General features: G+C 51.4%; 1 protein-coding gene across 3 annotated transcripts in view; it reads left to right on the top strand.

The window, feature by feature from the left end:
- The first annotated feature begins 1,326 nt into the window (after positions 1 to 1,326).
- CCDC92B (coiled-coil domain containing 92B) overlaps positions 1,327 to 13,858 on the top strand; it is a 34,166-nt gene continuing 21,634 nt past the window's right edge. The window contains exons 1-2 of one of the 3 annotated variants that reach the window (XM_053274977.1): positions 1,327 to 1,456; positions 2,933 to 3,021. The gene's annotated coding sequence lies outside the window, so the exon portion shown is untranslated. Of the gene's footprint in view, positions 1,457 to 2,932; positions 3,022 to 13,223; positions 13,632 to 13,858 lie in introns of those variants that run through there. The other 2 variants (XM_053274978.1, XM_053274976.1) reach the window with 2 other exon arrangements.

The raw sequence follows: 13,858 nt of genomic DNA, 5'->3' as shown, positions 1-13,858 counted from the left end.
GAGCGAGCCGGGGGGGAGGGGGAGGAGGGTCAAGGAGGCGCGCGCGCGCTTCCGCGGTGTCACCCCCCCACCCCGCTGCCGCCACTCCAGTCAGGGTCCTCCTTCTCCTCCTCCTCAGTGCTGCTGCAGCAGGTTGCCAGAACCTAAGGGGAACACTCGTCGGTCAAATGGGCCGCCCGCAACCCAGAGTTTGGCTTAAGAAAAACCAAACCTGCCTCAGACTTCAGGCAGGCAGGCAGGCAGGCCGGCCAGCCTCGGACACTCGGAGCTCTCGCTCCCACCCGCGGCTGCCGCCACCTCCCTCCGGCATGTGCAGCTGCAGCATCCCTGTTTTTTAGCTGGCCCCCCTGAAGGACAGCAGCTGCCCCTTCCTGTCAGCGGTCTGGCTTCGGGCGGCGGGAGAAGGACTAGGCGCGCGCTGCTCTCTGAGGCAGCAGCCTGGCTTGCGCCTGCCCCGCTTCCTTCCTTTCTCTCTCCCACTTCAGTCACATCCTGGCTCACATTTTCCTCTCACAGCTGCCAGCTGGGCTACGGTATCTCTGGATCATCGTCGTGATCTTCCCAATGGCCTGAATGCTGTGGTGAGGCACCCAAGAATGATGCTCAGGCCCAACTGATTTCTGGGTTTCAATTTTGTGGCTCTGCACCGCCCAGAGCTGTTTGGACAGGGCGGTAGAGAAATGTCATAAATAAAACACGTGATTTTTAAAAAATGAGAAGAAATGACAATAGAAAACAGAAAACACAGTACCAAATGTGTTGGGTTTAAAAAACAAAACAAAAACAGATTAAAAGCCTGAGAGAACAGGAAGGTCTTCACCTGGCGTCTACAAGAACAAAGTGAAGCTGCCAGGCGAGCCTCAGTGGGGAGGCTATTATTCCAAAGACGCAGTGCCACTACTCAAAGGGCCCTGCCCCTATGAAGAAGATCTTAAGGTCCGAGTCGGGGCATAGGGGGCAAAGGAATTTGTCCTGACTTCTCCCAGGGTCTTGGAAATGAATAAATAAATAAGTAAAAGAAAGTGATCTCCCAGGTAACCTGGTCCCAAGCCATTCAGAGATTCAAAGGTTAAAAGCCAGCGCTTTGAATTGGGATCAGAATTGGACTGGGTGCCAGCACAGCTGACGAAGCACTGGCGTGATATGATCGACATGCCATGGGCATTCCCCAGCTTCACGTTTATTTCAAGTTTCCCTTTGGAGAAATTGTGGTTCCAGCCCTAACAAGACTGCGCAGATGCCATCGGAGGAAAAGGCCCGCCAATTTGCCATTTGTTTGTTTGTTTGTTTTTTAAGAAAAGGCATCAGGTCGGGATTCGGCCCACATCTGCCCTACCACGACAGAGCTGCCATTTCTGCATAAACCACTCCGCGTGCCAGACCACCCCGTGAGTCAAAAATCGATCATTTGTTCCTCCTAAGTGCTAGCTGGACTTCTTCAAAAGGAGCAGAAAAGGTAAAATGCTTGAAAAGTGGGGGTGGTGTGTTCTTTTTCCTTGACAATGGTTTGTTGAAAAGGAGAACTTTTCAGCCTGCTGTTAGGGCTTGATGAAAGGGAGGGGGAGGGGAGAGAGAGAGAGAGTTTTCCTAAAGCAACACAGTGGTTGTGCACATCATGATTTCTAAAAGAAATGGCACAGAAACAGCTGGTGCGTGCCACCTCTTGCAGGCAAGCAAGATGTTTGCACCATGGCAGCATGGTAAAAGAGGGGCGAGTGTGCTGCTTGGGGCTGCTGGAAGGGAGAACGGTGGTGCCATCAGCCACGTCAATCAGGTAAGTAGCTTGCTTACTCGCTTACCACCCCTGCCAGCCACCTCTTACCCCTGAAAGGTTCCCCCATCCTTGTACCTGTAAAGGGGAATCCTCCCTGGATTCCATTTTACAAGTATATCCCCCGAAGCGGTTCGGCCCGGTTCGGTGGTTGAATCAGGCCCGGTTCGGGTGTAAATGGAACCGCATTGGCCAAACTGGTTCCATGCAAACCCATTTAGAGAGCTATTTGGGTGGGGCGGAAAGGTGCAATGCTTCCACCCCTGTGTTGCTTCTTTGAGCATGTTATTTTATTTTTATTAATATTTATTTATTTATTTAAAAGATTTCTGTACTGCCCAAAACTTGCATCTGTGGGTGGTTTAAAACTGAAATCATTTAAAGCATTACATCAATAAACGATTAAAATCATTTAAAAGGTTAAAAACATGTAAAACCCAGTATTAAAATTAACAAAGCCTTGCTGTGACACGCCATGGATTCTCCCAGCATTCAGAGGACTTTAGCCTTCTCAGCAGGTACCATCCCCAAACAAATCCCCAAACCAGCTGCCTTTTGCAGCCCTCCTTCTTGTGTCCAGCATGTCCTGTTTCAGTCTCCTTTTCAACTTTGCTTTGGGCCCGAGGGACAGCGGTGATTGGACAGATATGTCCGAAAAACATTTTCGGCTATGTCTGAAAAACATTGAGCAGATATGTCCTAATTGGTAGCTGGCCTTGTGGTAGCGAGCATGAATTGTCCCCTTGGCTAAGCAGGGACTGCTTAGCAAGTCTACATGTGTGAGCACTGTAAGATCTTCCACGTAGGGGATGGGCCCACTCTGGGAAGAGCATCTGCCTGCTTGCATGCAGAAGGTTCCAAGTTCCCTCCCTGGCATCTCCAAGATAAAAGTTGAGAGGAATTCCTGCCTGTTACCTTGGAGAAGCCACTGCCAGCCTGTGTTGACAAAACTGATAGACCAATCTTCTGATTCAGTATAAAGCAGCTTCCTAGAACATAGGAAGAACATAGGAAGCTGCCATATACTGAGTCAGACCATTGGTCTATCTAGCTCAGGATTGTCTTCACAGACTGGCAGCAGCTTCTCCTATGTTCCTATGACTGAGTGGAAGATGCCAGAAACCTTCTCTTCTAATAGCAGCAATCTCTTCTCTTTCCAAGGATTACAAATGGAGTGTGCACGTGTGTCGTAACCCTTCCAATCTAAATTAAGCCACCATCCACCTTGAACGAGAGAGGCTGGTTTGCAGGTCAGTAACCTGTCATCATTATGAAATGCACAGCCCAGCAAGCCAGAATTTTTTTTGACATTGCAGGGAAGCGTCGGGCCGAATTAGAAGTGTTTCCCACAGTCAGATCTGTTCAGACAGGTTTTTGTCAGCTGTCACTGGCAGCGACAAAGCCCAAGAAATCACAGGTGAATCTAAACACAAAAAAGAGAAGAACCCGCAGGTTTCTAGCCCCAGGCTAACCCAAATGAAGGGCAGGAGTTGCAGAGGCTTTTTCTGGCAAAATCTTCTGCCTGTCTTTGTGGATACCATTTTTCTATAGAAGACCTCCTCTGCTTGGCAAATTCTAGCACACTCACCAATTCTTACCTCTTCCGTACAAACAAGATACACCTCTGGGAAGAAGGAGGGGACACCTCCTTGAAGAGGATGAGAGTTGGGCTTGTGGTAGCTATCATGAATGGTCCCCTTTGCTAAGCAGGGTCCACCCTGGTTTGCATATGAATGGGAGACCACATGTATGAGCACTGGAAGATATTCCCCTTAGGGAATGGGGACAGTTTGGGGAGACCATTGAGCAAGCAGCCGAGCTGACAGGGGGGAGGAGGAAGGACTACGCTCCCTGCTGAAATCAGAGCCTCCCCATCTCTGACAGCTTTTTAAAAGCCTTTAGACTTTTAAAGTTTAGATGCATTTATTCACCCGAGGCCCAAGCTTTTTAACTAGAGCTCTGGTTTTAAATTGTTTTAATTTCTGTTTTATTGTCTTTTATGTTGTCATAAACTGCCCAGAGATGTATGTTTGGGGTGGTGTAGGGAGGTGGAGAGGTTACATCAGAACAGCCCTGCTGGAACAGGCCCAAGGAGGCCCATCTGGTCCAGCATCCTGTTTCACACAGTGGCCCACCAGATTCCTCTGGAAGCCTACAGGCAGGAGTTGAGGGCATGCCCTCCCTCCTGCTGTTGCTCCCCTGCAACTGGTACTCAGTGGCATCCTGCCTCTGAGGCTGGAGGTGGCCTGTAGCCCTCCGACTAGTAGCCGTTGATACTAGTGGGGGAGGGGGGGGAGAGGGGGAGGGAGAGCTGGTCTGGTGGTAGCAAGCCTGCCTTTCTCCCTTAGCTCAGCAGGGTCCACCCTGGTTGCATTTGAAAGGGAGACTAGAAGTGTGAGCACTGGAAGAGATTCTCCTTTGGGGATGGAGCCACTCTGGGATGAGCATTTGGGTTCCCAGTTCCCTCCCTGGAGGCATCTCCAAGATAGGCCTGAGAGAGACTCCTGCCTGCGACCTTGGAGAAGCCGCTGCCAGTCTGTGTAGACAATCCTGAGCTAGATGGACCAAGGGTCTGACTTGGTATATGGCAGCCTCCTTTGTCCCTGTGTTCCTATGAAAGAGAGAGAGTTATTTCAAGAAGGTTCCTTATGGGGCCAGGGTTTCTCCGTGTGGAGCTGGGCTGGTTGAATCTTCTGCTCATGTTCAATTGTACTGCCCATATTACAGAGATACCCGGGCTCAGTTAATCTCACCATTGCTGTCAAAATATCCAGGGCACTCGGATACATTCTATTTGCAGATTTTATTGCCTGATAATAATGATGCCATTTCTTTCAGAGTTGCAAAATATTGTTGTGCTGTCTGCAAGCTATGGCCTGAGTTAGTGGGATTGCCATTATTTTAAGCTTTCTTCAAGTTTTAGATGATTGTTTGGCATCTATTGCTGCTGTTATTATCTGGATATTGACTATATTTTTAAAATAATAGTATCTGATGTATCTGATCCTTGATCGAAATATAAATAAATATCAAAGATTGAAAAACAAAGGGCGCAGCCTCTGAATTTTCCCCTGCATGGCCACCAGAGGTCAGTATCGCATCAAGAACAGGGATGGAGTCAGCTCTGTAGGGGGAGACCACTTTTTAATTATGATTGTCGGCATTGTCTAAAATATCTATTCTTGAAACTCCGCTAAGCGTTCAACAGGCGGCCTTTGCAGAGCTGAAACAAAGCAGTGAGCCAGAGAAGCGCGAGGGGGGTCAGAAGATGAGCTAGCCGGCTGCAAGAGCAGGGAGCCAGAAGTCTGAGTTTGAAAGCCTCTTGGCCCCAAAAGAGCTTCCGGCCACTCAAGATGCCTGGAGCCAGCCCAGTTTGCTATGCAGTTAGTCAGAGGGCCGATATTTGGATGGGATCAATCATTTTCCATTATCAAGTGGAAGCAAATCCCACCACAGTCAGGAGAGAGGAAGCAGAAATGAATACCCCTCTTTGCTGGTCTGAATCCTCACGGGTACTATATTGGGCATCAGTGATATGGGAAGATGCTGAAAGGCATCATCATCTCATATTGCGTGGGAGGAGGCAATGGTCAACCCCTCCTGTATTCTACCAAAAGACAACCACAGGGTTTGGGGGGCACCAGGAGTCGGAATCGACTTGACGGCACACCTTACCTTTACCCCCAGGAAGCATTTCTGGAGAACGAGCAAGCCAGGAGAGCTGGTCCTGTGATAGCAAGCATGCATTGTCCCCTTTGCTAAGCAGGCTCTGACCTTATTTGCATTTGGATGGGTGACCACACGTGAGCACTGTTGAGATATTCCCCTTAGGTAAGCACTGTAAGACATTCCCCTTAGGCACAATCTGCCTGCATCTAGAAGGTCCTAGGTTCACTCCTTGGCAGCATCCTTGGAAAGACTCCTGCCTGCAGCTTTGGAGAAGCTGCTGCCAGTCAGTGTAGACAATTCTGAACTAGATGGGCCAAGGGTCTGACTCAGTATGTGGCAGCTTCCTTTTTTCCTATGAGAGCAGGGGAAAGCTAATTTAAGGAGAGCTGGTCTAATAGGAAGAGAGCTGGTCTTGTGGTAGCGAGCATGACTGCTCCCCTTTGCTAAGCAGGGTCCACCCTGGTTTGCATTTGAATGGGAGACCACGTGTGTGAGTACTGTAAGATATTCCCCTTAGGGGGTAATGCGGCTGCTCTGGGAAGAGCACCTACAGGCTTGCACGCAGAAGGCTCCAAGTTCCCTCCCTGGCAGCATCTCCAGATAGGGCTGAGAGAAGACTTCTGCCTGTAGCCTTAGAGAAGCTGCTGCCAGTCTGTGTAGGATTCTCAACGCTGAGTCCCCAGATGTTCTTGGACTTCAACTCCCATAATCCCCAACCAAAGGCCACTGGGGCTGGGGATTATGGGAGTTGAAGTCCAATAGTATCTGGGGACCCAGCGTTGAGAATCCCTGGCGTAGGCAATAAATGGACCAAGGGTCTGACTCAGTCGACAGCAGCGGCCTAGGTTCCTTGACCTGGCTGAGCCAGCCCAAGTGTAGGCAGGGCCTCCTGAGTGTCAAGTCAAGGCATAGCTGTCTGCCCCCCCAGGCTGTCGGGATGCTATGACCCAAGTTGTTGGGTGTCAGTCCAGGAGACAGAGACAAGGTATCACCTGCAGTCCAGATCCGACAAGGGCAAGAAGCAGCAGATCAGGATCTGGTGTCCAGGAACCGGGGGCATAGGAAGACGCTGGCATGGGGGCCTGAAACCCCTGGGATGAGGGAGGACATGGGCAGGGGAGGGACACCCCGAATCAATCACGACTTGAAGAGGCACCCTTGCCGGCATCCTCGAATTCCTCTGACTTGCTGGCCAAAGCAGAGATTCCTGCCCCCCACCGGAGCCTGAGCCCTAAGCCCAGCAGAGGAGAAGTCTATCTGCTTCTCACCCAGTGCTGCTTGGAGTGAGAGACCAGGGGGGTGCTGGGGGCTCCTTCGGCTGCTTCCCCTGTGGGGCTGCAGCCTCTAGGTAACAACATCTGTGGGGAGTGTGTGGGGAGTGTTTGCAGAACGGGGACCAGCCCCTGAGTGACTCAGCTGTTCCTCGAGAGCCAGCGAGGTGTAGTGGTTAGAGTGCTGGACTAGGACTAGGGAGACTCGAGTTCAAGTCCCCATTCAGCCATGAAACTAGCTGGGTGACTCTGGGCCAGTCACTTCTCTCTCAGCCTAACCTACTTCACAGGGTTGTTGTGAAAGAGAAACTCAAGTATGTAGTACACTGCTCTGGGCTCCTTGGAGGAAGAGCGGGATATAAGTGTAAAAATTATTATTATTATTATTATTTTTATTTTTATTATTTTTATTATTAATCTGCTCAGCCTCGGGCTTTATAGGTATGCTGCCTGTGGCAGTTCTCCCCTTTGCGGGAGAACGAGGGTGAGAGGGCTTCTGTTTAATCCATTTTAATCTGTTTCGGACTGGGGTTGAAGTGGCTGTAATGTGTTTGGTCCCAGCTTCTCCCTCCAGGATATTCTGTAGAGGAGCAGGTGAGGGGAGGTGGGGTGGCTGTGGTCTATAAGGATAACACTTCCCTTTACCAGGGTCCCTGTTAGGGTGTCAGGCCATCCTGAATGTGTGTACTTGAGTTTGGGGACCAGGGACCGATTGGGACTTCTGTTGGTATACCAATCACCCCGCTGCCCAGCGGAATCCCTGACTCTGCTCACGGACTTGGTCGCGGAACCCGCGTTGGAGTCTCCCAGACTCTTGGTGCTGGGGGACTTCAGTGTTCATTTAGGGACCAATCTGTCCGGGGCAGCTCAGGCGTTGATAGCGGCCATGACAACTATGGGCCTATCCCAAGCGGTCTTTGGACCGACGCATATTGCAGGTCACACACTTGATTGGGTCTTTCACTCTGATCAGGGTGGTGTTCCGTGGGTGGGGACTCCTGTGATCTCCCCCTTGTCCTGGACAGCCCACCATCTGGTTAAGGTTGGACTTATAACCACTTTCACCCTCCACAGGGGTGAGGGGCCCTATTAAAATGGTCCACCTGAGGAGGTTATTGGGTTGGGTTTTTTTGTTCAGGGTGTTTTTGTTTTTTTGTTTTTGAAGGGGTGACTTGGGAGCTGAGGGGTTTGTTTGTGGGTGGTGGTGTGGGGTGTGGAAGACTGGGTATTCTGACCTTCACAATCCCAAGGTGTTTTTTGGGGGGGAAGGGGGACGGGAACAAACTGTTCCCCCCCCTTTTGGGCACGGGAAGAAGGTCAGCAACGTGCCCTCACAGTCCCGGTGGTTTTTAACCGTGTCGACCCCCCACCACTATGTTAAATGCAACTTGCCCTATCCAGTGTCATGGTCTTCTTCCTCTCCTCGATCCTTCCGGCAATTTGGGGCTTCATTTTGACGGCAGTTCGTTCCTTTTTGCCTCTCTGCCGCCCCATAAGCAGAACCTGCACTGAGCCCATGGACGGCCTGTTGGAAGGCCAGGTACAGCCTGTTCCCCGACCGCAGTCCCCTACGCAGTCGGCCATAAGCGCGTTAAATATATAGCTATTTTATTTATAAATACGCTATGCTCAGGTTTGATTTGCAAGCCCAGAAGGTCTGCGGGAGAACTGTGTGAAGCATGTGTGGTGGTGCTTCCTCTTTCGAGTTCTTGAGAACTGCAGGATACGATGTCCAAGCTGGTTGGACAGACCCCAAAACCTCACTCACACTATTCATATCCTAGATGTCCCCAGTCAGTAGGAGGCCTGGCAGCGGCCATTGAGGCTAGGGCTGTGCAATCCGGCTCGATCTTGAACTGGCCCGGTTCAGGCAGTCCGGGTTCAAACTGGACCTCCCCCCCCCGTAAAGGGGGGTGGGTGCCCACATGCTTCAAACTAAGTTTGAACTGGACCAGCCCCTGGTTCGACTAGGGCCAGCCGGTTTGAATCTGGTCTGGCACCAGTTCCGTGCACATCCCTAAATGGAGGCTTCGCCCAGACAGCTCTTCACATGATCCCAGCAAAGACGGCAAGCTTCCGTTTGCCCTTAATTGCAGGGCGGGCCAGACCTATCGATGTTCCCTCCTCCTCCTCCCGGCCCCATCCACTCTCTTCTCTTGCACAGTTTCCTGGAGCAATGACCTCATTCTAGGAGGGAGCCATCTCCACCCCCCCCCCCGAATCCCTGACCTTGATCTTTTCTGCAGCCTGGTGCCGTTGCTGGGCCGTGAGTGGTGTGCGCGCATGTGTGTTTAGGCGATGCAAAATCAAGGCAGGCAGGCGTCACAGGGTGCCTTGCAGAAACCGGGTCCTTTTGCATTGCTCAGCACCTCTCTCATTCACCGTGTTTTGGAGTCCAAACACAACAGCAGGGAGGAGGAGGGGAAAGAAACATAAAGAGAATGGCAGAGCACGTAAGGGGCTAAGAATAGATACCCTTGCAGCCTGCATGGGCAAATATTGATCGGCGCAAATGGGACGCCAGTGCTTAGAGAGAGGCCGGGGGGGGAAAGAGGGGGGCGTTTTTGCTCTCTTTCTGCTGAGCCTTGGGTGTGCAGAAGCGTCGTCATGGAGGACAGGTCTATCTGGTGACTACTAGACAAATTCATGAATTTGCCCAAGCCCCTTGTAAAGCCATCCAAGCTAGTGGCCCTCCTCCTGCTTCTTGTAAGAATGTCTCACCTAGAAGAAGTAGGAAGTTGTTGTCCTTGGTGCTGAAAGTCTTCTGTGCCTCGAATCCTTTTTCTTCCACTTTCCTTCCAATGGGAAGGCTCTGGAACGGAAATGTCAGATCCCAAATTTTGCACGCACAGGGATGCACAGGGATGTATGCAGACATGGTGATCTCGTAAGCTTTCTTCCCTTTGGAAAGCAGGATAAATGGGAAATGAGGGTGAATAACACCATATCCACCCAAATCCAAAGTGAGATTTTTCTCCTCGGTTCTTGCCTGTTCCTGTTAAATATGGCGGAATGTCTTAAATTTGGAGTCCTCTTGCTTTGGGGTAAATATGGGCTGGATTTAGCCCCTCTGCCTTTTAAGGCACCGTTTTAAATCCAGAGTTGCTTTCTTGTCAGGTAAATAGGGTATTTCATAGGAACATAGGCAGCTGCATTATATGGAGTCAGACCCTTGCTCCATCTAGCTCAGTATTGCCTGCCCAGGCTGGCAGCGGCTTCTCCAAGGTTGCAGGCAGGAATCTCTCTCAGCCCTATCTTGGAGATGCTGCAGCCAGGGAGGGAACTTGGAACCTTCTCCTCTTCCCAGAGCGGCTCCATCCCTTGAGGGGAATATCTTCCAGGGCTCAGATGTCGTCTCCTATTCAAATGCAAACCATGGCAGACCCTGCTTAGCTAAGGGTCTGTACTTAGCTGGATGGTCTGACTTGATATAAGATGGACTCAGTATATGTTCCTCAATGTAGAATTCCAAATATAAAAGGTTTATAATAGAATTATGACCCTCCAAAATGAGAGGATTTGGAAGTCCCACGGCCATCTTTAAAGCCATTTTGCCTCCACTGATCAGAAATGCTCGGAGTATTTCTGGGCAGTGAGAAATAGTCTAGTGATGACTGCTTTTCCCCCTAACCTGCCGTACAAACTTAACGCAGGCCTAGCAGGAAGAGAACTACGCAAGAGGCTTTAAATAGAGCTGGTTGAATTATTCATTGTCAATAAGAAGCTTATGTGAAATAAATTATTCAAAAAAAAAATCATGCTTCTCCTGTATTTCTAGCTCTGTTTAAGTATAATTTCAGCTGGTTCTACAAAAGAAACCCGAGACACCTTCAAAGAGTGCAGATCTTGAGCTGTTCACAATCTGTGACAAAGCAGTTCAAATGTTATGCCGAGGAAACTTAATTTGTAATGTAAGCCAGCGTGGTGTAGTGGTTAGAGTGCTGGACTAGGACCGGGGAGACCTGAGTTCAAATCCCCCATTCAGCCATGAGACTATAAAGATGACTCCCCAAATAAAGATGACTCGCCAAATAAAGATGACTCTCTGTCCCCAAAGGGCTCATAATCTAAAAAGGAAACGTAAGAGAGACCCCAGCAACAGCCACTGGAGGGATGCTGTGCTGGGGACGGATAGGGCCAGTTGCTCTCCCCCTGCTAAATGTAAGAGGATTGCCAGTTTGAAAAGGTGCCTGTTTAAAAAGTAACCTAGGCTGTTGTTGAATGACAACCACCCCCAGACACAATCTTAACATAAATTAGATATATATCATAGAGTTCTTGATCGATGTGCTTGGGAAAGGGAGGCAAAAGAAGAGTTTTAAATCTGTAGGATGTCCATGTCACACGTTATTCATTTTATTGTATAATGGCCATATGTGATACGTTTGAATAATAGAAAATATGAATCTGAGAAAGAGCTTCTGCTTTCCTTTGGCATGAAGTCATTTTGGAATTACTAATCTGATTGTTAAAAATCTGTGGAGAACAATAACAGGTAAAAAAGATGACAATATTCAGAATTTGTTCTAAAAAATAAAAACTGAAATATTTCACCCAGCATATAGGTGCATATAGGATTTGTGGCACAGAAGAGTTTCAGCACCAAGGACAGCAACTTCCTACTTCTATGTGAGATGCTGCTGCAAACCCCTGCCCCACCCAAGTGAATTCTAGTCCACACAAACTGCCACACAACAACAACAACAAAATATTTATACACCGCTTTTCAACAAAAGTTGCCAAAGCAGTTTGAATAGATATAAATAAATAAGGTGGCTCCCTGACCCCAGAGGGCTCCCAATCTAAAAAATAAACAGAAGAGAGACACCAGCAACAGCCACTGGAGGGATGCTGTGCTGGGGATGGATGTGGCCAGTTGCTCCCCCCTGCTAAATACAAGAGAATCACCATGTTGAAAGGTGCCTCTTTGCTCAGTTAGCAGGGGACAAGTTATCCTGATTTATTTCATTCATGTATTTGTCGTACTTATATACCACCCCATCTAAATCTCCAGGTGGTTTACAAAATAAAACACAATTACAACCTCACATCATATAAAGCAACTTAAAATAACCATCAGCAAAACTCTGAAACATTATAACTAAAAGCCTGATAAAATAGGGGTGTTTTCAAGACTTGCTTAGAAAGAGCCAGAGATGGGGAGGTTCTGGTTTCATTTAAGAGTGCGTTCCAGAGCCCTGGGGCCACAGGGAGGGAACTGGGAACCTTTGCTCTTCCCAAAGCGGCTCCATCCCCTGAGGGGAATATCTTGCAGTGCTGCTCACAAGTCAAGTCTCCCATTCAAATGCAACCAGGGCAGACCCTGCTGAGTTACGGGCGGCAAGACATGCTTGCTGCCACCAGATCAGCTCTCCTCTCTTTAGTGCCTAATGTTCTGTTACTAACATACCAAGTTTAAAGTGGCTGGATTGCTGGACCCCATAATTATTATATACTGCCTTTTAGCCGGGAGTTGTATACCTCAGTCAAAAACCTTGTGCCCTCCCACACTGGGAAGTGAATTGCTACAATCCTATCCGAAAACACAGGAACATAGGCAGCTGCTGCATACTGAGTCAGACCTTTGGCCCATCTTGCTCAGTACTGTCTGCACTGACCGGCAGCAGCTTGCCAAGGTTTCGGCAGGAGGAGTCTTTCCCAGCCCAACCTGGAGACGCAGCCAGGGGCTGGACCTGCGAAGTAGGGGCGCCCCCAATGAGTTACGGCCGCATCCCGAAGCGGCGTGCATGCCAAAGGCCTTTCCCCCAGCACGTAGGGAGAGAACAAGCTGGAGAAGGCCTCCGTATCGCCTGGCTGGCCTCCGGCCTGTCTTCCTCCCTTTCTTAATGCCGACTGCAGCCTCATCTGCGGGGTGGGGCGGGGCGGCGGGGGGGGGGTGCCCCTTCTCCAAGCTCTGGGTCCTACCAGTGGGGTGCACATTAAGAAGAACCAAAAGGAAGCCGCGTGGAGATGAACGCGCGATCCCTTTCCCTGAGGCGCCCCCCCCCCGCGCAATCCCCCCTCCTCTCCGCCTGATGCCGTCTGTCTTCTCTCCGCCCAGGGGCGCTGCTGGGACTGCAGAAATCTCCGGGGAGGGGGGGGAGGAGGGCCGGGGATCCTGGGGTCAATCTTTCTCAGCCTCCTACCCCCGCCTTCCCCTCTCTCTCCCCCCCTCTGGTCTTCTGTTTCTCCCCTCTCGTCCCCAGGCTTCCTATTCCCTTCTATCCCCCCTCCCTCTATTCCTCCCATTCCCTGCCCCCCCGCCCCCTTCCAGGCCTCCATTCCCCCCCTCTCTCCCCCCCCGTCCCCACCCCCATGCGATCTGCCCCGCCCTTTGTGCTGAATCAGCTCCTCCTCCTCCCCCTCCCTCCCCCGGCATGGCCCCCTCCCCGGGGAGACACCCAGCAGGAGAGGTGATTTCATCGGCTGGAGGCGAGGCGGAGCCCGCGCTGCTCTGCGCCCGCCCCGATTTTGCTGCTGCTGCTGCTGCCGCCCGAGCGCAGCAGCACCCCCCCTCCAGCTGAGCTCACCCCCAGTTCCGGTCACGTTCTTCTGTGTTTACGCCTCCGCGGCTGGCCCGGCGGCTCCGGCTCCGCTCTCCGCTCTCCTCGCCAGGCCTGCAGCTGCCCGCCGCCCCACTCCTGGCCGGGGAGGGCCCCCCAGCCGCTCCCATGGAGGGGCGCGCGACCTCGGGGCGCCCGCTGCTGCCCTTGCGCGCCGGGCGCCGCCAGGAGACCTTGAATTGAAAGGGATCCAGGAGGAGGAGGGGGGGGTCCTCCCCCCGCCCAAGGAGATCGGAGGGGCTGCCCGAAGCCTCTCCGCTGGCCCTGGCCCGGCCTGTCTTCTTTCTCGGTGGATGACCCCCAGCTGCGCCTCTCCCCCGCCGCCACCACGCCTGGTTGCCTCCTTGCTTTGCACAGGTAATGAGAGTGTCTTGTTTTTTGTGTGAGGAGGGGACCTAGAAAGCTCGGTCCTCGGGGTTCAGGGTTGTCTCTGCACAGACTGGCAGCGGCTTCTCCGAGGTTCCCGGCAGATCCTTCCCAGTCCGACCAGGGAGGGAGCCTGCGTGATGGCCCCATCCCCTAAGGAGACGGAGCGGCAGAGCCCCCGGGGGGGGGAGCTGCCCACCCAAATGCAAACCAAGGGG

Source organism: Hemicordylus capensis, chromosome 12, assembly GCF_027244095.1.
Source record: "Hemicordylus capensis ecotype Gifberg chromosome 12, rHemCap1.1.pri, whole genome shotgun sequence".
NCBI lineage: Eukaryota > Metazoa > Chordata > Lepidosauria > Squamata > Cordylidae > Hemicordylus > Hemicordylus capensis.
Note: the sequence above shows the minus strand (reverse complement) of the source record. Positions and strands in the feature narration are given on the sequence as shown.